Below are 22,708 nucleotides of genomic sequence, written 5' to 3'. Positions count from 1 at the left end.
CTACTGGCTATTAGGAATTGTGGAAATTGAAGTCCAAAACACCCAGAGGACAGAGGTGTGCCCATGCCTGGTATAGATGCACCCCTTATTGTTTTTCTACATGCAGGAGCTCTTTCGCACAGCCTAATTATGGTGTTATGATTTTACTTTAAAAGCCATGGGAACATCCAGTGGAATCCTGGGATTTACAGTGAGGGAGGAGTATTTAAATTCTCTGCCAGAGAGCTCTTGGGCCTCACTAAACTGCAGATCCCAGGATCCCATAGGACATTCTCATGGCAGTTAAAGTCTTATAATTATGTTGTGCAAAAGGGCTACTGGTGAAGACTTGTTGTGTTTTGGCAGACTTTTGAGGCCAGATTGCCTGTGGGGAGAAGACCTTTAGTCATATGGAGTTTTGCCTATATTTGCGGTTATTCTTTTTAAAGGGAGTGTTTTTGATTGCTTTTAATTCTGTAGATCATTTAATTATATAGTGACTTTAGTACAGTATGTACTTGTAGTTGTAACTGCTTTAACTTTTGCAAGCCACCTTGACTCGCAGAGCTGGAAAAAGTTGCAATATAAATAAATATAATGGTAATATAAAAATGACATACTGCACAGAGGCACCATGATGAAAGAAACCTTCATCTCTTCAGAAGGATAGGTTCAAAGGAGGTTGTGCTAGGCACTTTCAAACTGATTTTTTTAAAAACAAAGGATACTTAAAAGGGATCTCCCTTTCCATTTTTGTGGGAAATGTGCACATTTATGTTGTAAAAGTGCCCCAAAGTACAAAATTTGTAAAAAAAAAAAAATCAGAAAGATAACCAAAGGAACTAGGAAAGTGAAAAAGCTTTATTCGTGTGGGTTTGTTTTATTTTGTTTCCTGCTTAGTTGGCAGCATCATAGTCACAGAAACTCTTAGGTGTTTTGTTCTTAGTGAAATGATAAAAAGTCATTTTATTGAGAAAATGCATTAATGAAGCTATTTTGTGCATTGCAAGAGGATCTGTCCAAAGAGGAGTGTGGTTTTAAAAAGAAATTCCAGCCTTTATGGACAAGTTCCTGTGTTTTTCTTATATGACAATGTTATAGCACTCACAATCAGAGCCTACCTTGGTGGTGGGTTTGTTTGGGTAAGTGGTTCATCATCTTGGACAAGTCCTCTGTAATGTTCTTACTGAAACCCAGATAAATTTTTCTGTACTCCTTCCCAAAGCACCATAATTAGAAATGGAAAGGAGAGCCGTGGTAAAGTACTACTGTTGCCTGGGGCCTTTTAAAGGAAGTGTAAAATTTCTTCATTATATGATAGCTTTACTACCTATCTGTAACCATGACCCATAATGATCTATTAAACCCAATATCGCTGCTTCTTAAACTGTGGGCCCCAACCCCAAATGGTTCAATGTTGGGGTCCCAAAAATTTGACAACAGTAAAGGTTTTCTGAATATCACCTAGTGGCTGTTTCAGACATTTACATGCATCTCTTGTTCAGTATTTACAGTGGACTCTTCAGTAAATGCTTCCACTGTGCTTCATAAACAGCCTGTTTAGCAAGCCTCACAAATGTTGAGTTGTTACCTGTAAATATTTGTTTTTTATCATTATTTTGTATACCTATATACCTGGTGTCATGGAAACATTTCTCAGGCCAAAAGGAATCACGAGTAGAAACGTTAAGAAGCTCTGCCCTATAGGACATGTATCCAAGCTATCTGAAGGGCCATATCCCCCAACCTGCCCAACCTATATGATCTTTTCTCAGTCGTGCTATACATGTTGTTATTGTTGTGTGCCTTCAGTAATGTGTGACTTATAGAGACCCTAAGGCAAACTTATCATGGGTTTTTCCTAGCAGGATTTGTTCAGAGCGGGTCCGTCATTGTTTTCCAGACAGTGTGATTTTCCCAAAATTAGTGGGCTGAGTCAGGATTTGAATGGTGGTCTCCAGAATCCTAGTCCAATGCTCAAGTCACTGCACCTCACTGGTTCTCTCCACATACATGCCCCAAGCCAATTTGATAGAGACCAGATGGAGGACTATCTTGGCTGTTCTCAGACTATAAAATTCATTTGAATAGAAGCTAGATTGCCCCTTACCTGTTGTCCTTCTGCTGACAGACAAAGGTCTTTTATCAAGATAGGCTTTGAGCAACTGACCGTTTGCATTTTACCAGATAGATGCTATATTTTCTTTGCAGATATATTTTAAATTATGGCTGGCACTCTGTTAGACAGTTATGATGTTGTAAGCTAGACTTATGACCTCATAACTACTTCATGTTCACATTTATGATAGTGGCCCCATTGCTATGGCTACAAAGCTCCTTTTCCAACTCACCTTAAAAGACATGGAGGCATACTGAGCAAAAGATTTCTGTGGCATTGAAAAGAGAAGTGCTGAAAGATGATGTGTCTAGCCCCCCTCCACTAGCAAGCCATGGTGCAATGAGGAGTTGTCACACAACCCCATGTGGATCCCTGCTTCAGTTTGCTGCAATGCAGCTCACTAATAAATAAGGCCAAGGGTACATTGACTAAGGCTTGGAGCCCAAGGGCAGGGCAGCCCACCTACAATATGCTTACTTTGGAAACAAGTACAAGTGGTCAAATTGAGAGGCCACAGAACTATGGGAGCAAATGTGCCGTTTACCCATCTAAAACCTGGTGTTTTGACATTGGCTGGTGAGTCATCCTAAACCATTATCAACTGGGCTGGAGGGGTGATATAGGACCTCATCAGATGGTCTTTAGGCTCAGTTTCCATGTGCCTCATTTTGATGAGATCCATAGTTTCAAAAGTCTAAAAGGTACTGGGTTGGGCAAGGCTGATAGAGATCCTTCACAGATCATACTACCATGTCTGACAGTAAATATCGGTCGTGTGTTTACAGTGGTTAAACCCTTGTGCTGGCAGGACTGCTGACTGAAAGGTCGGTGGTTCGAATCAGGGGAGCGGAGTGAGCTCCCTCTGTCAACTCCAGCTTCCCATGCAGGGACATGAAAGAAGCCTCCCACAGGATGGTAAAAACATCAAACATCCAGGCATCCCCTGGGCAACATCCTTACAGACAGCCAATTCTCTCATACCAGAAACAACCTGAAATTTCTAAAATCACTCCTGACATGAAAAAAATGAGTTTACTCATATATTGTGAAACCATGGGTCACTTTTAACAGTTTTGCATGTTTACACAGGCTCCCACAAAAGATGCTTGTGTCTTGGCCTCGGTAAAATACTGCAAGGTGAAATAAACAAGGACAGAAGCAGACTGAGAGAGCCAAGGTAGTATTTGGGAAGAGACAGAGAAAATAGAAAAGAATGTGTCACAGGACCAAGAGAAGAGGGCAAAGCCAGTCTAGAGAGATCGTGCATATAAAGAAAGATGGAAGTACATGTTCAAAGACAGATTTAAGACAGCTTGAGTGAAAGGAGAGGAAAAGGATGGTGGGGCAAAATGATGGAGCACTTTTACACTCCCTACCAAGAAATGTCATGAGCCCTTAACCAGGAACAGTAATCTTTCTGGATCAGTCACTGAAAGAACACTATTCTCTCTATTGTGCCATTTGTTACTCTCTCCTACTGTCACCATTTTAAAACCCTGATTGCTTCTCCTGCTAAAACACAGCAGGAAGTGGGAGAAGAGATTATAACTGAGGCACTTAGCACGCACACAAAAAGGATGTGAGGGATGACCCAGTACACTGACAGTGTCCTTGAAGCTATATCTTATGAGGCCTCTGATAAGGCTGCCAGATTTCCAAGCTGTAGCTGTGCCACATTCTCTGTGGTATGTTTATTTGTACATGGATATGATGTGAATCCACACTATCAGTACATCAGGGCAAGCAAGTCCAAAGAGAGAGAAACTGCATTAGAAAAATTGTGGAAATAGCAATTGCCCAATGTTTTGCAGTTCATGTCCTGTTGCTTTGCAAGTATCTTTTTAAATCCTTGCTAAAGTCACATTTTTCATCAAGAAACAAGAGATTCTGCAGACACATCATACAAATCAAAAAGATATACACAGACATGTTGATTTTATACATTTGGTGATGGTTTTGATAATAACAGAAGACACAGACATGGAATGCTAAACTTGTTGGTGGTTCAAATCCTGGGAGTGGAGTGACCTCCCACTGTTAGTCCCAGCTTCTGTAAACCTAGCAGTTTGAAAACATGCAAATGTGAGTAGATCAGTAGGCACCGCTCCGCCAAGAAGGTAACGGTGCTCCATGCAGTCATGCTGGCCACTTGACCTTGGAGGTGTCTATGGACAATGCTGGCATTTTGGCTTAAAAATGGAGATGAGCAGCAACCCCCAGAGTCGGACATGACCAAACTTAATGTCAGGGGAAAACGTACCTTTACCCGAATGCAATGGGATGCCACAATTGTGCTATTCAAACACAAAATTTAGTGCTAAACTTGCACAGGAGCCCTATCCTGCCTCTGGCAAGGCTGATGAGCACTGTTTTCATCCCAGATCTTTACTCAGTATTTGATATTTCACCAAGCAGTATCCACATCTGTATGTTAAAGATTTAAAAATGTAAGCTTCTCAGAGAAGGTACATGGTCCCAAATTCTGTGCCAGTTTGGCACAGCCCTGGTATCATATAGTCATCATGCAATACTGAACTTAGCCTTGCTCCTTTTCCTTCTCTTTTAAAACTTAGCAAGAGGAAGCATGAAATTCTTGATACTGGAGATGAGGGTAGAAGCAATGAGAAGTATTCACATTCAACATGATGTACTAGGAATGTGGCTCGAGCAGATCCATGTGAGACTTTTCCACATATCTTACTTGCAAGGTGGCTTTCAAGTGCATGGTAATGACGCACATGCATTTATTCAGTTGCAAGTTGAGTGGTGGCAAAGCAATCCCACAATCATTCCTTCCTATTCCAAATGCAAGCTTTTTGGAGAATGCTAATAAATGAGCCCTGTGAACCCTTCTTGCATCATTGGTACACATGTGGCAATGTTCGTGAGGGATGGGATACAGAAAGCAGCCTTGTCAAAAGGTTCAGAACTTGAGAGATCCAGGTTCTAGTCCTCACTAAACCATGAAACTCGGTGGGTTACCCTGGATAACTCATTGTCTCTCATCTAGGAGGATCCTTGTTTTTTTAAAAAAGTTATTGTGCCTGCTTCCCAGTGCTGATCACACAAACACACTCACTCTGCACATTCCCTGCTGTAAGAGGAGGAGGAGGAGGAGGAAGAGAAGATGACAGAACCAGCAAGTTATGGCAGCTTTCCTCCCCTAATATTGAGAGAGAAAGATGTGGGGCAACGGAAAAAAAACTTGTTATATATAATCTCAATCTTGTTTTCCATCTACAGTGACAATTTAAATCACTTTCAAACTGGTATTGAAGAAAGTGGTTTATCTGTGAAGATGATTATATAGGAAATCCTGAAACTACTTTGAGGCCCAGACAGTGATTACGCATACCATAAAGCCCTAATATGAATTAAAGGCTTTCTTTCATGGGTTTTTATTAGGAATATATTCATAACCTGTTAGGATTATGATACCAATATGGTTAGATATTGATGCAGAGTAGCAAAAACGCAGAATACTAGGGGTTTATGTAAGCAGAGGTGAGAAAAAGCAAAATAGCCAGCCTCCCTTTATCTGTAAAGAGTCATGTGCATAAAATAAGCATCAGGGACATTAAAAATAAAACAGTAAAAATATATTTACTCACAATCTTGTATCATGATGGTCATACAGGCAAAAAAAATTTAGTTCCAAAAGAATACAGTTCAGGATACTACATATCTCTTAACAAAGAAGTAACATCAGCATGGCATGGCTGGATCAAGAAAACAGGAAGAGCAGAGAAAGAGCAGGAAGAGAGTATCCCCTTTTTATGCCCCAAATTCTAAAGATGTACATCACTTTCTATGTATCCCCAGAAAGGATACTCCCCTTTTTCACTTCAAATGTGCAACCCTTAAAATGGTGCCATCAACTTTGGAATGCAGCTTGGCTCAGGTTACTAAGCAACAAACAAAACTAACTACATAAACCATGCCACATTGAAAATGCATGCATGATTGCTAGATAACCCAACAGTTTTTGGGTGTGTTTGTTGTCTGGCCACCACAGTTTTAACTTAGCTTTGAACTGCATTAAATAGTCAGTGTAAATGAGGTCTCTCTTTCTCCATTTCCATTTCTGCTGGAGCCAGGCAATATAGGTGATTTCTTCTGTCCATCCTCCCTCAATGCCTTTGCTCCAACTTGCATTCAAAAATATTTTGGTTCTATATCACCCTTCCTTTTTGCTCTATTGACAGCATGTCAAAGGAACTGCTACCGGTAGATCTGCCATTCCATACCTCATTACTCCATACCCTCCAACTATCCTGATTTGATAGGGATAGTTCTCATTGTAATCTGTAATCCCATTTTTCCAGTTGCTTTTCAAATGTCCCTGCTTCTCTGTCCTGCACACACTTTTCTTCTTCACCCTAATTTTCCTTCAACTGCTGCAAATTGAGTTCAGAATGCAAAACTGGTTTGCACTCAGTGGAGAGAGGAGAAAAAGGAGTGGATTTTTGCCCTTTCCAGTGGGCTCAGGCAAGAGCAAGCCACTGCAGTCCATCCTAGCTTGTGTGTTTGACCTGATGTTACTTGGCTAAATGTCTCCTGATTTTCATCTGTCAAATATAGCAGAGTATGTTGCCCCTCCCTTTCCCCTTGCATTGCAGCAGCTGAGTAGGAATGCAGAAACTTTTAAAGAATCAGCCAGGGATGCTGTATAGTGTTTTAATTATTTTAATGGTTCTGTAATTTTAACTGATTTGCTTTAACAATTCCAGGTTTAATCCTATTTTAATATTTATATGTTGTAGGTTTCAAATTGCATTGTTTTTCATCGTTACGAGTTGGTTTAGTCTTGTTTAAGAGATGAAAGCAGGGTATTAATTTAGGGACCTGGTCTGAATCTGATCCAGTTCAAATGGATATTGTGAGCACAACGTGTGGAAGAGAAGAGTTACACATTCTGCCTTGAGCTCACTGGATGAAATGTGGGATAATAATGTAAGCAATACATACATGGAAATGGAAAAGATTGTACGCTCCTATCATACAAGCAGGAAGTGTGTTGCTAATGCCAATTTAAGCCTGGCAATTGAGAACACCCTTCAGTTCTGATCTCCTCAACTCACATTTTGAAATTTAATTGGCCAAGTGCATTGAAAGCTTAGTCTCAATGTCTGAGTTGTACAATGGATTGGAAATGAAGCACAGTGGATTAGATTCAGACTTTAGTACTTAGAATAGACCTTTAGACTCAATGGGACTAAGTGCTTTTGCAACTGTAAAGGTAACTATGGAGATTAATTAGGGTAATCAATTACAAACCTTTAAATTAATAAAACATTTTTACACTAAGGAAAACATATGTTTACTTTTCAAAATAGCACCTAAATTATCAATATTTGTGATGACTCATGGGCCATGTAGTCCCGTTCCTAGTGCTGTTGTGACGGATGAAGAGGAAAACTTGGGTTTTCCACCATTTCAGCCAGAAAGGGAACTTTCCCAGCCAGAATTGGAGCCCTTGCACCTGCAGGAGGTTTGTCTTCCAGAAATCTGCCAAACAAGCCCTGAGTCAAAATCTCCCCCATTTTCTCGCCGTAATTATTATCAACAACAAAAAGGAGTTCAGCAGGCTAATCGCAGAAGCCTGAGAATCGCAGCAAAGCATTCAGATGATTAAGCCTGCTTCCATGAGAAATTTTAGGGAGTCATACATCTGGGCACAGAGATTGACTTTCGGTTCTGATTCCCCAGAGAAGTGTTCTTTGGTGGGAAAACGAGACCCTATTTAGGTTCCTTGCGCTTTAGGAATCTTGCGGAGTCAATTCGTCAGCTACTGGAGTAGTGTGTGTGGACAGCGCTTCTCCCGCTTCCAAGCCTCGTTCCTGTTTCCAAGCCTCCGCTCCCAGCCTTGTTTACTCCCCGGATCTTGCCTAGCTCCCGGACCTTGCCAAGTAATTACCACGGATCTTGTTCTTGCTCCTCGTTTCTTGTCGCCTTGTTTCAAGCCTTGTGTTCCAAGAATCAAGTTACTTCCTAGCCTTGCTCAAGTTTCATGGACTAAAGGACCTTGTCATCTCCCCTCACTTTGCTTGGCAAAGTGAGTGTTTCGGTTATTGGATTACAACTTTGGACCTTAATATTTCATATTGGACATTGTTTCTTTGGACTAATTTTGACCTTCCCTGAAAGGTCTACTTCTGAACTATTTCCTATACTTGCTTTTATTAACTTTATATATTCCCTTAATAAAGATATTAGATAGATTCTGGCCTCTGTGTATGGTTATTGGTGCTCTGCAGCCTGGGTCGTGACAATTGGGAGGCAAAGCAGCTTACAAAAGGCAAAACAAATACAGTTACAAAAAGAGGATATGTGTGTGTGTGTGCATCAATTTATTATTAAAATGCAATTAAACCCATTTCAAAGAAATCAATTAAAAATAAAAGATAAAAAACAGAAAAACAACACATCATAGAAAATTTGGAGACTTCTCAGTCAATATCTGGAAAGCTTGTGACCACAGAAAAGTTTTTATTTGCTGATGAAGTGGTAATAAGGAAGGAACTGAGTAGCAGCCACCAAGAAACCGTTCTCCTTTGCTCCCATATCAAACAAACTTGAGAAAGGGGTGGGACCAAGTAATGGGTCTCCCTGGAGGATCTGGGCATGCATCCACACTGTAGTACAGTATTCCTGCAGTTTGACACCATATTAACTACCAGGACTTGATGCTATGGAATCCTGGGATTTGTTGTTTGGTGAGGCACCAGAACTCTTTGGCAGAGAAGACTAACAATCTTGTAAACTGCAAACAATCATAATTCCATAGCATGGAGCCATGTCAGTTAAACTGGTGTCAATCTGTGTTAATTCTACAGTGTAGAGGCACCCAGAGGACCCAAGTAGGCTCATACAAAGAGATAGGGACCTTCAGAGAGGATAGATTTGAGCATATGCGACTTTACAAATCATAATCTATTATTTGATTTTGAATTGATTCAATTTAAAACAGGTGAGTGTGCCACACAAACAAATTCTAAGGGGAAAGGGAGCTAGTAGATGCCATAGTAGAATAGGCTATTTTCTCTGCTAGACATTTTTGAGAAGAGCCAACTGAATTCTCTTCTAATTCAACTTTGCACCCCATATCTGTTGAACACCTAAATATCCTAATGGCACTAGATCCTGTCTGATTTGGCATGCTAAACAGAGTCAAACCTGGTTAATACTTGTTAGGAAATTCTAGAATCCTAGAATCGTAAGAAACCCTTGAGGTCCAACCTCCTGCTCTGCAGGAACCTACAATCAAGCACTCCCAATAGATGCCCATCCAATCTCTGCTTGAAAACCTCCAGAGAAGGAGACTTCACCATACTCCATGGTAGCATATTCCACTGTCAGACAGCCCTTACTGTCAGGAAGTTCTGCCTAATATTTAGGTGGAGTGTCCTGCAGTTTGAATCCATTACTCCATTTTTATTTGTTTGTTTGTTTATTTATTTACCATATTTATATCCCGCCTTTCTCTACCCCGAGGGGACTCAAATGGCACTTGTGCAGTGCCTTGGACATAAAACATAAACATAAAATAAATTATTAAAATTGAGACAGACATACAGTAATAACATAATTAAAATACATTCCAATATAACACACTTCATCCGAAGACAAAGTCTACAGCTGTTCCATAATCCATTGCACGATTGCCAGGTGAAATTATTGCACTGCACTATTTATCAAAGGCCTGCTCCCAGAAACAAGTTTTTATTCTCTTTCTAAAGGCTAGGAGGGAGCAGGCTGACCTAAAATCGCTAGGGAGGGAGTTGCACAGGCGGGGGCACCACTGAGAAGGCCCTGTCCCTCGTCCCCACCAGTCGTGCTTGCAAAGAAGGTGGGGTCAAGAGCAGGGCCTCCCCAGACAATCTTAAACTCCAAGGTGATTCATAGGGGGAGATACGTTCAGACATTTTTTGGTCTCCAGAGCAGTAGAAAAAAGGCCAGCTTCATCTTCAACACAACACCTTTTCAAATAGGTAAAAACATGGCTATAATATCATCTTTTAGCCTTCTTTTCTCCAAGTGAAACATCCCAGCTCCCTCATAGGGCTTGGCTTCAAAATCTTTGATCATTTGGTCACCCTTCTCCAGACATGTTCTCGCTTATCAATCTCCTTCATGAATTATGGTGCCTAGAGCTTGACACAGTATTCCAGGTGAGCTTTGACCAAAACAGAATAAAGTAGGACTATGACTTCCCTCTAGATCAGTGGTTCTCAACCTGGGGTCCCCAGATGTTTTTGGCCTTCAACTCCCAGAAATCCTAACAGCTGGTATACTGGCTGAGATGTCTGGGAGTTGTCTGCCAAAATACCTGGGAACTCACAGGTTGAGAACCACAGCTCTAGATACTATATCCCTATTGATGCAGCTTAGAATCACATTAGCTTTTTTAGCTGCATGGCAATGTTGACTTGAAGTGTACGATATGCCTTATACTTTTTTCCCTTGACCATCACGTCTTTCTTCCTCAGAATGGAGTATCTCTTCTAAAACGATGCCCGTTGCAGCCTATGCATGCCATGAACTGCACCTCCCATCTGCTCATGCCATCATGGCTAACAAGAATGAAAGGACTTGTTGTTCAAAACATATATAAGAGACCAGGTCAAAGAAGGCTGAATGCCACCTATTCATGCATCCTCTCTAATAATGTTTCCTTTCATCATATGGAAACGTATGCATGTACAATCGACTGACAAACCAATCAAAGAATGATGAATGTAGGAAATTATTTCCACCACTACATGGGTTACTGGTTTCTATCCTTTGACTTCCACAGCTTCCCCCCCTCCCCACAGTAACATATACCGGTAATATCTCTGAACACATCATTCTTTCCTAGCTTGTTTCCTTAGGATATATATCTCCATCGTGCACACATACATGCCGAGGAGGCAAAATAGGAAAGAATGATGTGTTCAGATAATGCTGCCAGTCTAGTATTAACCCCACAAAACCCAGGAAAATCAGCGTCCAGTGAGCATTTAACTCCATCCTTACCCCTTGTCTTATTTTGTCCTAAGTGACCTACAAGATGTGCAAAGGCAATTATCCCCAAATGCTAAGGACAGAGCCTTGTTTTGTTGTTCAGATGGGGTGTCTTTTGGGTGGTCAGGGGGTGGTATGGATTGCCACACAGAGCTAACATCTGATGGAAGGGAAAGGTGGTGTTGTTTAAAAAAAAACCCTTAAATTTCTTCAATATATAGATACATGTATGGGTCAAAAGCAGGAGGAAAGTCTCTCGGTGCATCTGCACTGTAGAATTAATCCAGTTTGGCACCATTATCAATGGTACGGAATCATGGGAGTCGGAGTTTGGTGAGATACCGCTCTTTGGGAAAGAAAACTAAAGACCTTGTAAAACTACAACTCCCATGATTCCATGAAGGCATTTACACCATAGTTTTGACACCATGTTTACTGCTGTGGATCAATGGTACGGAATCCTGGGAGTCCGAGCTTGGTGAGGCACCACTCTCTGGAAAAGAAAACTAAGACCTTGTAAAACTACAACTCCCATGTTTCCATAAAGGCATCTATACTGCAGCTTTGACACAATTTTCACTGCCATGGCCCAATGCTATGGCATCCTGGGAGTCATGATTCCAAAGTTGACTTGGAAATTGTGCAATTGATTATGGATCAGCCTTAGACCTTGCTTTTGGATGATGGGTCTTAACATTGGAATGTATTTTAATTCTGTTTTCATGTATGTATTTAATTTTAATTTAATTTTACTTCAAGTTTATGTTTTTATGTCCAAGGTACTATGCAAGTGCCATCTGTAAGCCGCCTTGAGTCTTCCGTGGGGTAGAGAAACATGGGATATAAACACGGTAAATACATAAATAAATAAGTAAGGTCTTTAGCCTTTCTGTCACCAAACAACCACTCCCAGGATTCCATAGCATTGAGCCATGACACTAAAAGTGGTGTCAAACTGGATTAATTCTACAATGTGGATGCACCTGTGGATAAATGTGTGGGCTAAAAGTAGAAGAAAGTTTCTAGGGGTGAATCTACACTGGAGAATTGAATGCAGTTAGACACCACTTTCACTGGAAAAGAAAACTAAAGGCCTTGTAAAACTGCAAATCTCATGATTCCATGAAGGCACCTACACCGCAGTTTTGACACCACTTTCACTGCCATAGCTCAATACTATGGAATCCTGGGAGTCAGAGTTTGGTAAGGCACCGCTCTTTGGAAAAGAAAATAAAAGACCTTGTAAAACTGCAACTCCCATGATTCCATGAAGGCACCTACACTGCAGTTTTGACACCACTTTCACTGCCATGGCTCAATGCTAGGGAATCATGGGAGTCAGAGTTTGGTGAGGCACCACTCTTTGGAAAAGAAAACAAAAGACCTTGTAAAACTACAACTCCCATGATTCCCTAAACGACAGATCCCCTGATTCCATAACATTGAGCCATGGCAGGGTAAGTAGTGTCAAACTGCATTCATTCTAGGGTGTAGATGCCCCCAAGGCAAGATCCACGACTCCTGCTCACCTTTCTAGGCTCTTCCACCACAGCTTCCTCAGAAGATGACAGTGTAGTAATCCTTTCCGGGGGGGATAAGGGCCCCTTCTAGATGACCTCTCCGGTTCCCCTTCGCTTTGCTGCCTTTGTGCGTGTAAACACCGGAGCCGCGCGGCTGAGTCTTGGCCGAGAGGGAGAGAAAGATCAAGGTTTCGTAACACACGGCGGACCTTCCCGGAAAAACAAAGAAAACATAAACACTTGGGGCGCAATCCACGCCGAGAAGGAGAGGGAGGCAGCCCTGGGGCCCTTGTAGCAATCGGGAGAAAGGTGAGGTGAAAACAGTGCGATTACAGTGGTGTCAAACTGCATTCATTTTACAGTTTAGATCAGGCATGGGCAAACTTCGGCCCTCCAGGTGTTTTGGACTGCAATTCCCACAATTCCTAACAGCCGGTAGGCTGTTAGGAATTGTGGGAGTTGCAGTCCAAAACACCTGGAGGGCCGACGTTTGCTCATGCCTGGAGTAGATGCACCCTCAATCTGCTTCCATCCATGTTGACTTTATAGCACTGCACGCAGTTAATTGTCATGGCTCAATGCTATGAGATGTAGTTTTGCAAGGTCTTTAGCCTTCTCTACTGGTGCCTCACCAAACTCCCAGTATTCCATAAAAGGTAAAGGTTTCCCCTGACGTTAAGTCCAGTCATGTCTGACTCTGGGGGTTGGTGCTCATCTCCATTTCTAAGCCGAAGAGCAGGCGTTGTCCGTAGACACCTCCAAGGTCATGTGGCTGGCATAACTGCATGGAGCGCCGTTACCTTCCCGCCGGAGCGGTACCTATTGATCTACTCACATTGGCATGTTTTCGAACTGCTAGGTTGACAGAAGCTGGGCGCTCACTCCGCTCCCGGGATTTGAACCGGGCACCTTTCGGTCTGCAAGTTCAGCAGCTCACCGCTTTTACACACTTCGCCACGGGGGTCCCTATAGTATTCCATATCACTCAGTAAAGTGGTATCAAAGTGCGTTAATTCTACCGCGTAGATGCTCCATGAGAATCATCCCGCTTTCTACCATTGTTGGTCATTCAGGTTAGGAGAAGAGAGGCATTCTTTTATCTTCACTGTCATTGAAAGAAGTTGGCTTTTAAACACCCGTCGCTTTTGTTGTTGCTGTTGCTGTCCGCCTTCACATCGGCGAACCTAAAGTGCTCTTATCCTGGGATTTCCTGAGGCCGAGAGAGTGTGACTCGCCTACATGGCCTGCAAAGGCGTGAGTTGTAAACAAAGGGGGCAACATCCAGTCCCGAGTTTTTGTTTTCCTTCACTGCATCCTTTTATCTATCTATCTATCTATCTATCTATCTATCTATCTATCTATCTATCTATCTATCTATCTATCTATCTATCTATCTATCTATCTATCTATCTATCTATCTGTTGTTGAAGGTTTTCATGGCCGGAATCACTGGGTTGCTGTGATTTTTCTGAGCTGTATGGCCATGTTCCAGAAGCATTCTCTCCTGACGTTTTGCCCGCATCTATGGCAAGCATCCTCAGAGGTTGTGAGCTATGTTGGAAAGTAGTCAAGTGGAGCTTATATATCTGTGGAATGTTCGGGGTGGGAGAAAGTGCTCTTGTCTGTTTGAGGCAAGTGTGAATGTTGCAATTGGCCACCTTGATTGGCATTGAAAAGCCTTTCAGCTTCAAGGTCTAGCTGCTTACTGCCTGGGGGAATCCTTTGTTGGGAAGTGTTAGCTGGACCTGGTTATTTCTTGTCTGGAATCAGGGCCAGTTAGCACCTCCCATCAAAGGATTCCCCCAGGCAGGAAACAGCCAGGCTTTGAAGCTGCAAGACCATTCCATGCTAATCAAGCTGGCCAATTGCAACATCCTCAAACAGACAAGAGTTCTTTCTCCCATCCTGGACCTTCCACAGATATAGTTTCCAACAGACTTCACAACCTTTGAGGATACCTGCCATAGATGTGGGCGAAACGTCAGGAGAGAATGCTTCTGGAACATGGCCATACAGTCCAATAATCTCACAGCAGTTCAGTATTGTCAAAAGTTGGAAAGGCGGTCATGTTACAAAGGCGGATCAAAGCGGCCAGCAACGGGGCGATCTTGTTTCTGTTCCGTTGCTCTCCTCCTCTGAGGGTGCGTCTACACTGTAGAATTAACGCGGTTTGACTCCACTTTAATTGCTATGGAACCCTGGGATGTGTCGCTTGGTGAGGCACCATCACGAAGACTAAAGACCTTGTAGATAACTACATCTTCCATGATTCCATAGCATTGAGCCACAGCAGTTAAAGCGGTGCCGAACTGCGTTAATTCTACAGCGTAAAGACGCAACCCAAACAAGCAAATATTGAAGAGGGCGGAGGGAGAGGCTGATTAGTTAAGTGGGTTAATTATGATTAATTAGCATTGCCGAAGGCTTTCATGGCCGGAATCACTTACTGAGTGGTTGTGCTTTTTCCGGCCTGTATGGCCATGTCCCAGAAGCATTCTCTCCTGACGTTTCGCCTGCATTTATGGTAGGCATCCTCAGAGATTGTGAAGTAATTAAGTAATGGTCGAAGGCTTTCATGGCCGGAATCACTCGGTAGTTGTGCATTTTTCCGGGCTGTGTGGCCATGTTCCAGAAGCATTCTCTCCTGACGTTTCGCCTGCATCTATGGCAGGCATCCTCAGAGATTGTGAAGTAATTAAGTAATGGTCGAAGGCTTTCTTGGCCGGAATCACTCGGTGGTTGTGCATTTTTCCGGGCTGTGTGGCCATGTTCCAGAAGCATTCTCTCCTGACGTTTCACCTGCATCTATGGTAGACATCCGTAGAGATTGTGAAGTAATTAAGTAATGGTCGAAGGCTTTCATGGCCGGGATCACTCGGTGGTTGTGCATTTTTCCGGGCTGTGTGGCCATGTTCCAGAAGCATTCTCTCCTGACGTTTCGCCCACATCCATGGATGTGGGCGAAACGTCAGGAGAGAATGCTTCTGGAACATGGCCATAAAGCCCGGAAAAAATGCACAACCACCCAATTAAGTGATTCGCCCTGAATAAAATTTATTTATTTACCATATTTATATCCCGCCTTTATCTACCCCGGGGCGGGGGGGGGGGGGGGGCTCCAGGCGGCTTAAGGATGCTTAAGGAATGAACAAGAGGACGTGAGGCGTACTGGAGGACACGTGTCTTAATTTTTTGAGCCGAGTTATTTAGTTACACGCGAGTTATTCCCACTCTCTCTTTTGCCACTGGAGAGAGACAAGTTCGGACCCTCTCCCTGAGGCGGCGGATTGTGAACAGAGAAGGCGGTACCATGTACCCAATACACACATATATAAGGAGAAGCGACCAATCGAGAGAAGCGGTTCCGGACGGACAAGGGCGGGGGCCAATGGGAGCACGAGGCGGGGCTTCACCCAAGAAGGGGACTCTCGGCCAGCGCCGGTAGCTGGTGTCATTCTCGTCAGGAGCCACCGAGGGAAGAGCGGCGGGGAGAGAAGCAGGTACCAGTGGGCCATTGGCTGGGAAAGAGGCAGAAACTGAGGGGGAAATGTGACACCAGGCATGGGCGAACTTGGGCCTTCCTTTCCAGGTGTTTTGGGCTTCGACTCCCGCCGTTCCTCACAGCCTCAGGCCCTTTCCTTTCCCCCCTCAGCCGCTTAAGCGGCTGAGGGGGAAAAGGAAGGGGCCTGAGGCTGTGAGGAACGGCGAGAGTCGGAGCCCAAAACACCTGGAAGGGAAGGCCCAAGTTCGCCCATGCCTTGGGGATAGACAGCTCCATCTCTGCTTCTCCCCCCTCCTCGCTTTGTATGTGTTGTTTTCTGTTCTTACCATTTTACAAACTCCACGTTTACTACGGAGGGGAAAAGTTAATGATGTTGTGATGAGCCGCCCTTTCTTCCTCTCTCTCCCCTCTCGGCGCCTCATCTTCATTATGTAAGGAGGAGGTGGAAGAATAACAGGCTTGTGGGTTGCTGTGAGTTTCACGGGCTGTGTGGCCACCTTCCAGAAGCACTCTCTCCTGACGTTTCGCCCCCCACATCCATGGCAGAGCTTGTGAGGTCTGTTGGAAACTAGGCAAGGGAGGTTTATCCTACTGTATATCTGTGGGACATAAGGACTCTCGTCTGCGTGATTCAAGTGTGAATGTAGCAATTGGCCAGCTTGATTAGCATTGAATAGCCTTGCAGCTTCAAAGCCTGGCTGATTCCTGCCTGTGGGGTTCCTTTGTTGATAGGTGTTAACAATCAGGGTCAGTTAAAACACCTCCTAACAAAGGATTCCCTCAGGCAGGAAGCAGCATTTGAATAACCTTGCAGCTTCAAGGCCTGGCTGATTCCTGCTGGGTGAATCCATTTTTGGGGGGGGGTGTAAACAGGGCCAGTTAAAACACCTCCCAACAAAGGATTCCCCCCCGAGGCAGGGAGCAGCATTGAATAGCCTTGCAGCTTAAATCCTGGCTGATTCCTGCCTGGGGGCGTTCCTTTGTTGGGAGGTGTTAACAATTAGGGAGGTGTAAACACTCGGGGCCAGTTAAAACACCTCCCAACAAAGGATTCCCCCCAGGAAGGAAGCAGCATTTGAATAGCCTTGCAGCTTCAAGGCCTGGCTGATTCCTGCCTGGGGGAATCCTTTGTTGGGAGATGTTAGAATCATAGAATTGCAAGAGACCTCATGGGCCATCCAGCCCAACCCCCTGCCAAGAAGCAGGAAAATTGCATTCAGAGCACCCCCCCCCCCCCCGATATATGACCATCCAGCTTTTGCTTAAAAATCTCCAAAGAAGGAGCCTCCACCACACTCCGGGGCAGAGAGTGCCACTGCTGACTTTTAGCTGGCCCTGATTGTTTCTTGTCTGGAATTCCCCTGTTTTCAGAGTGTTGTTCTGGTTTTAGAGGGTTTTTTGTTGTTTTTTTAAAAAATACTGGTAGCCAGGTTTTGTTCATTTTCAACATCTCCCAACAAAGCATTCCCCCAGGCAGGACTCAGCCAGGCTTTGAAGCTGCAAGGCTTTTCAGTGTTAATCAAGGTGATTAATTGTAGAATTCACACTTGCCTCCAGCAGACAAGAGTTCTTTCTCTGATCCCGGGCATTTCACAGATATATAAAGTCCACTTTCCTAGTTTCCAACAGACCTCACAACCTCTGAGGATGACTGCCATAGATGTGGGCAAATTTCAGGAGAGAATGCTTCTGGAACATGGCCATACAGCCCGGAAACCTTACAGCAGCCCAGTGAAGCCTTTGACAACACAATGACAGGCTTTTCTCCCCCCCCCCCCTTTTTTTTTTTTTTACAGGATTTCAGATCTCTTATTACTTTCTCTCCTCTCCCCCCCCCCCCCCCCATTTTTCCTCTTCCTATTGTCAGGAAATTGAAAAGATAGCAACCCGAAGTTGGTTTGTTTATATGAGGAAAAGAGGCATTTTATTTTCCCCATTCAAACCCACCCTCAGCTGAAGCAATGGGTTTTTAGACTTCCCAAGCAGAACATCTTTTGTAGTTTGTAGGTCACTGTAATATTTCTATGTGTTGTGGAAGGCTTTCATGACTGGAATCACTGGGTTCCTGTGAGTTTTCTGGGCTATATGCCCATGTTCCAGAAGCATTCTCTCCTGACGTTTCACCCACATCTATGGCAGGCATCCTCAGAGGTTGTGAGGTCTGTTGAAAACTAGGCAAGTGGGGTTTATATATTTGTGGAATATTCAGGGTGGGAGAAAGAATTCTTGTCTGCCTGAGGCAAATGTGAATGTTTCAATTGGCCACCTTGTTTAGCATTGAATAGCCTTTCTGCTTCAAAGCCTGGCTGTTTCCTGCCTGGGGGAATCCTTTGTTGGGAGGTGATAACTAGCCCTGATTTGTTTCTTATGTGGAATTCAGAGTGTTGTTCTTTATTTACTGTCCTGATTTTAGAGTTTTTTTAAAATAGTCGTAGACAGATTTTGTTCATTTTCATGGTTTCTTCCTTTCTGTTGAAATTGTCCACATGCTTGTGGATTTCAATGGATATTCTTCAATGCTTCTGGAACATGGCCATACATCCTGGAAAACTCACAGCAACCCAGTGATTCTGGCCGTGAAAGCTTTTGACAACACACAGATACATTTTAAAGTGAAAATTTTGGCTTCTCGTAGAAACAGGGATTGGTGATAACGCTTTGATGGAGACTCCTTTCCCCCAGGATAACTCTTCCAGGAGTAATTTTCCCTTTCAAGGGTAGATTTCTCTCACTTCCTGTTGTCTCACCTCTGTTCTTAACTAGGTGTCTTTTGTAAGTTGGATGTTTGTAACTCAGGGACAGAACAATTAATATAGTTACTCTGTAGATTTTTGGTAATCCCAACAATTTCATAGGATTTTCTTCCCCAAGGGATACTTTTCACAGTCTTTCCTCTGAAATGTAGCCTACATTTGCAGCCTCCTATCCAAGTACTAACCATTGCTGGCCCAGCTTAGCTTCTAAGATCATCCAGAATCTGGAACCCTTTAGGGCAGGGCTCTCCAGGCCCTTCATGTTGGAGACAGTTTTTAGACACACATTATTTTGAAACACAGTAATTCAGTTTTACAAGTAAACCGGAGGTTAAACCAACCCCTTATAAGATATACAGATACAGGTGCCAGGTTCAAATCCCGGGAGCGGAAAGAGCGCCAGCTGTTAGCCCCAGCTCCTACCAACCTAGCAGTTCAAAAACATGCCAATGTGAGTAGATCAATAGGTACCGCTCAGGCGGGAAGGTAACAGCGCTCCATGCAGTCATGCCGGCCACATGACCTTGGAGGTGTCTACGGACAACGCCGGCTCTTTGGCTTAGAAATGGAGATGAGCGCCAACCCCCAGAGTCGGTCATGATTGGACTTATTGTCAGGGGAAAACCTTTACCTTTTTTACATAAATTGTAATAATGAAATGTATTCGGAAACCATATGTCATAAAAGCTTTTATTTATATATTTGTATATATATGATTTATTGCTTATTTCACATCGACTCAGAAGTTTCCCATTGTGTTAATGCGACACACAACTCTGCTCTAGGGTATGTGGGCTCTATTGTCCTTTTATACTTAATGGAAAGATACCAAAAATTGAAATGTCAAGCTCTATCTTTATTTTAAAAACTCCTGTTAACGAAGCTGTAATATACATCTAGGGGCACTTTCCACACATAATGTATAAAGTTTACATTTATTGTTCATCAAAGTAGGACAAAAGTAGTCTACAGAAGTTGTGTGATAACAGTGTTTTATGTTTTGCAAGGGGGGGCACATACACACATACTTTCTGGATATTATACACTTTGCCAAAAGTTACTGGAATCTCCTTAGAAAAAGAGGAATCTCTTAATCCATTGGAAAGATTTCCTGCTGAAGCCCTACTAAAATCATTACCAAGAAGAGAGCATTCTGTAGAAGGCGGTGTGGTATGATTGTTGAGAACACATTAGTGTTCTTGCACAGCTCTTATTTATTTTCCTGGGACGTACACAGAAGAAATTCCCACTGAATTGTGCCTTAAATGTGAAAAAAAACCCTGTGGACTTTATTGGTCACAAAAATGGCACATTGCTAGAAGTATGCTTTATCGCAGCTAGGTTCTTGCTCTTTCTATGTATTTATTTATTTTGATTCTCATCATTCATTTGTTGGCTGTACTATAAAACCAGCAGGTGTACTGATAACGTTGGTTACTAAGGGTTTATAACTGCATTGTTAATGTGACTTTTTAAAATCTACATTGGAATGCAACTTCCTATGAATCCTTCTTTGAAACATCTTTTCAGAGAGACTTCCGATAAGCCATATTAATTAATTTGAACAAAAAGTGCCATAGGAATTATCATACATCCTTAGAATGCCCCTGAATTGAAATATTAGTATTGTCAAAGGCTTTCATGGCTGGAATTACAGGGTTGTTGTGTGTTTTCTAGGCTGTATGGCCATGTTCCAGAAGCATTCTCTCTTGATGTTTCGCCCACATCTATGGCAGGCATCTTCAGAGGTTGTGAGGTACCGGTATATATACCCCACCCTTTAGTCCTAAAGGACCTCTCAGGAGAGGTATAGAGGCTCAGCCCTGTCTCGGGCTCTTGGGAAGAGGCCCCGGCCCTCCTCTGGCCCCGCCCCCATGTCCTAATAGGTGCCATCACCACCCCCCTGGATCACTCCAGCATCATCCGGGGGGTGGTAGCGCCCACTTTGGGAATCACTGGTCTAACAACAACATTGAGGTTGCTCTTTTGGAACTGGAAATGTGGTAGCCTTGATTTTGTGTTTCTTTGAGGCAGCCCCCAAAGAGCACAATATGTCTGCCATTTTTGGTTCCCCGCCCAGTGCTTCCCTATTTGCTTAGGAGCTCTCTCACATGGGATTCAGATGTGTATCTATAATATTACTGAGATCTGAATGATGATGTGTAGGGCAGTTCCTTAATCATTTTGTGATTTTATGAATATATGTGTGTATTCTTTCCAAATATTGAGTTAATATTTCAAAGTAAATATGCCAGGGCGGGAATCCTCTACACATCTGTATATGGTATTAAGATTCCTATTAAATTCAGAGAGTCTTCAAATACAGTAGAGTCTGGCTTATCCAACGTTCTGGATTATCCAACACATTTTTGTAGTCAATGTTTTCAATATATCGTGATATTTTGGTGCTAAATTCGTAAATACAGTAATTACTACATAACATTACTGCGTATTGAACTATCCAACGTTCTGGATTATCCAACACATTTTTGTAGTCAATGTTTTCAATATATTGTGATATTTTGGTGCTAAATTCGTAAATACAGTAATTACTACATAACATTACTGCGTATTGAACTACTTTTTCTGTCCAATTTGTTGTATAACATGATGTTTTGTGCTTAATTTGTAAAATCATAACCTAATTTGATGTTTAATAGGCTTTTCCTTAATCCCTCCTTATTATCCAACATATTCGCTTATCCAACATTCTGCCGGCCTGTTTATGTTGGATAAGTGAGACTCTCCTGTAATCTTTTTTGGATTTTTCCAGCTTTATAAAGCTCCTTTGTGCTTTATATAATGCCACGGCACCTACACTGTAGAATAAATGCAGTTTGACATCGTTTTAACTGCCATGGCTCAGTGCTGTGGTATTATGAGAGTTGCAGTGTTACAAGGTCTTTAAACCTTCTCTGACAGAGTGTTGGAGCTTCACCTAACTATACATTCCAGGATTCAATAGTTTTGAATCATAATAGTTAATGTGGTGTCAAACTGCATTAATTCTACCATGTAGATGTACCCAGGACAATTCTTATCCTACTGAGAGACTGACTTTAGCATTATGCTTCTTAGAGTCAAATAAATTTCTTGAATGCTGCTACTTGGCTCCACCACCTAGTGGTCCAGATGTTCTTACAAACTGAGATTCCATGGGGTTGTTGTATGTCTTTCGGGCTGTGTGGCCATGTTCCAGAAGTATTCTCTCCTGACGTTTCGCCCACATCTATGGCAGGCATCCTCAGAGGTTGTGAGGTATGGATAAACTAAGTAAGGAAAGGAAAGAATATATATCTGTGTAGAGTCCAGGGTGTGGCAAGAGTCCTTTGTCACTGGGAGCCAGCATTAATGTTTCAGTTAATCACCCTAATTAGCATTGGAAATGTTTTGTCTCTTGCCTGGGGGCATCCTTTGTTCAGTCAAGCCGTCAGAGTGTTGGTTCCCATCAACTGTTTTGATTTTGGAGTTTTGTAATACTGGTAGCCAGATTTTGTTCATTTTCATGGTTTCTTCCTTTCTGTTGAAGTTGTCCACATGGTTGTGGATTCAATGGCTTCTCTGTGTAGTCTGACATGATAGTTGTTGGAATGGTCGAGCATTTTTGTGTTCTCAAATAATATCCTGTGTCTAGGCTGGTTCATCAAATGCTCTGCTATGGCTGATTTCTCTGGTTTAATTAGTCTGCAGTGCCTTTCATGTTCTTTGACTCTTGTTTGGGCGCTGCGTTTGGTGGTCCCTATGTATACTTGTCCACAGCTGCATGGTATCCGGTAGACTCCATGGTTTGTTTCGCTAATCCTCCTGGCAGTGGTTGGGCTGCTTGTGC

General features: G+C 42.8%; 2 protein-coding genes across 2 annotated transcripts in view; one reads left to right on the top strand and one right to left on the bottom strand.

Annotated features, from left to right (window-relative positions):
* The window catches only part of LOC100551564 (armadillo repeat-containing protein 12), an 80,179-nt gene extending 67,363 nt beyond the window's left edge, over nucleotides 1-12,816 (bottom strand). Inside the window, exon 1 of the mRNA XM_062978433.1 lies at nucleotides 12,634-12,816. The gene's annotated coding sequence lies outside the window, so the exon portion shown is untranslated. The remainder of the gene's footprint in view (nucleotides 1-12,633) is intronic.
* Nucleotides 12,817-16,008: 3,192 nt separating this feature from the next.
* fkbp5 (FKBP prolyl isomerase 5) overlaps nucleotides 16,009-22,708 on the top strand; it is a 60,059-nt gene continuing 53,359 nt past the window's right edge. Inside the window, exon 1 of the mRNA XM_062978428.1 lies at nucleotides 16,009-16,124. The gene's annotated coding sequence lies outside the window, so the exon portion shown is untranslated. The remainder of the gene's footprint in view (nucleotides 16,125-22,708) is intronic.

Source organism: Anolis carolinensis, chromosome 4 (genome assembly GCF_035594765.1).
Source record: "Anolis carolinensis isolate JA03-04 chromosome 4, rAnoCar3.1.pri, whole genome shotgun sequence".
NCBI classification, from domain to species: Eukaryota; Metazoa; Chordata; class Lepidosauria; order Squamata; family Dactyloidae; genus Anolis; species Anolis carolinensis.
Note: the sequence above shows the minus strand (reverse complement) of the source record. Positions and strands in the feature narration are given on the sequence as shown.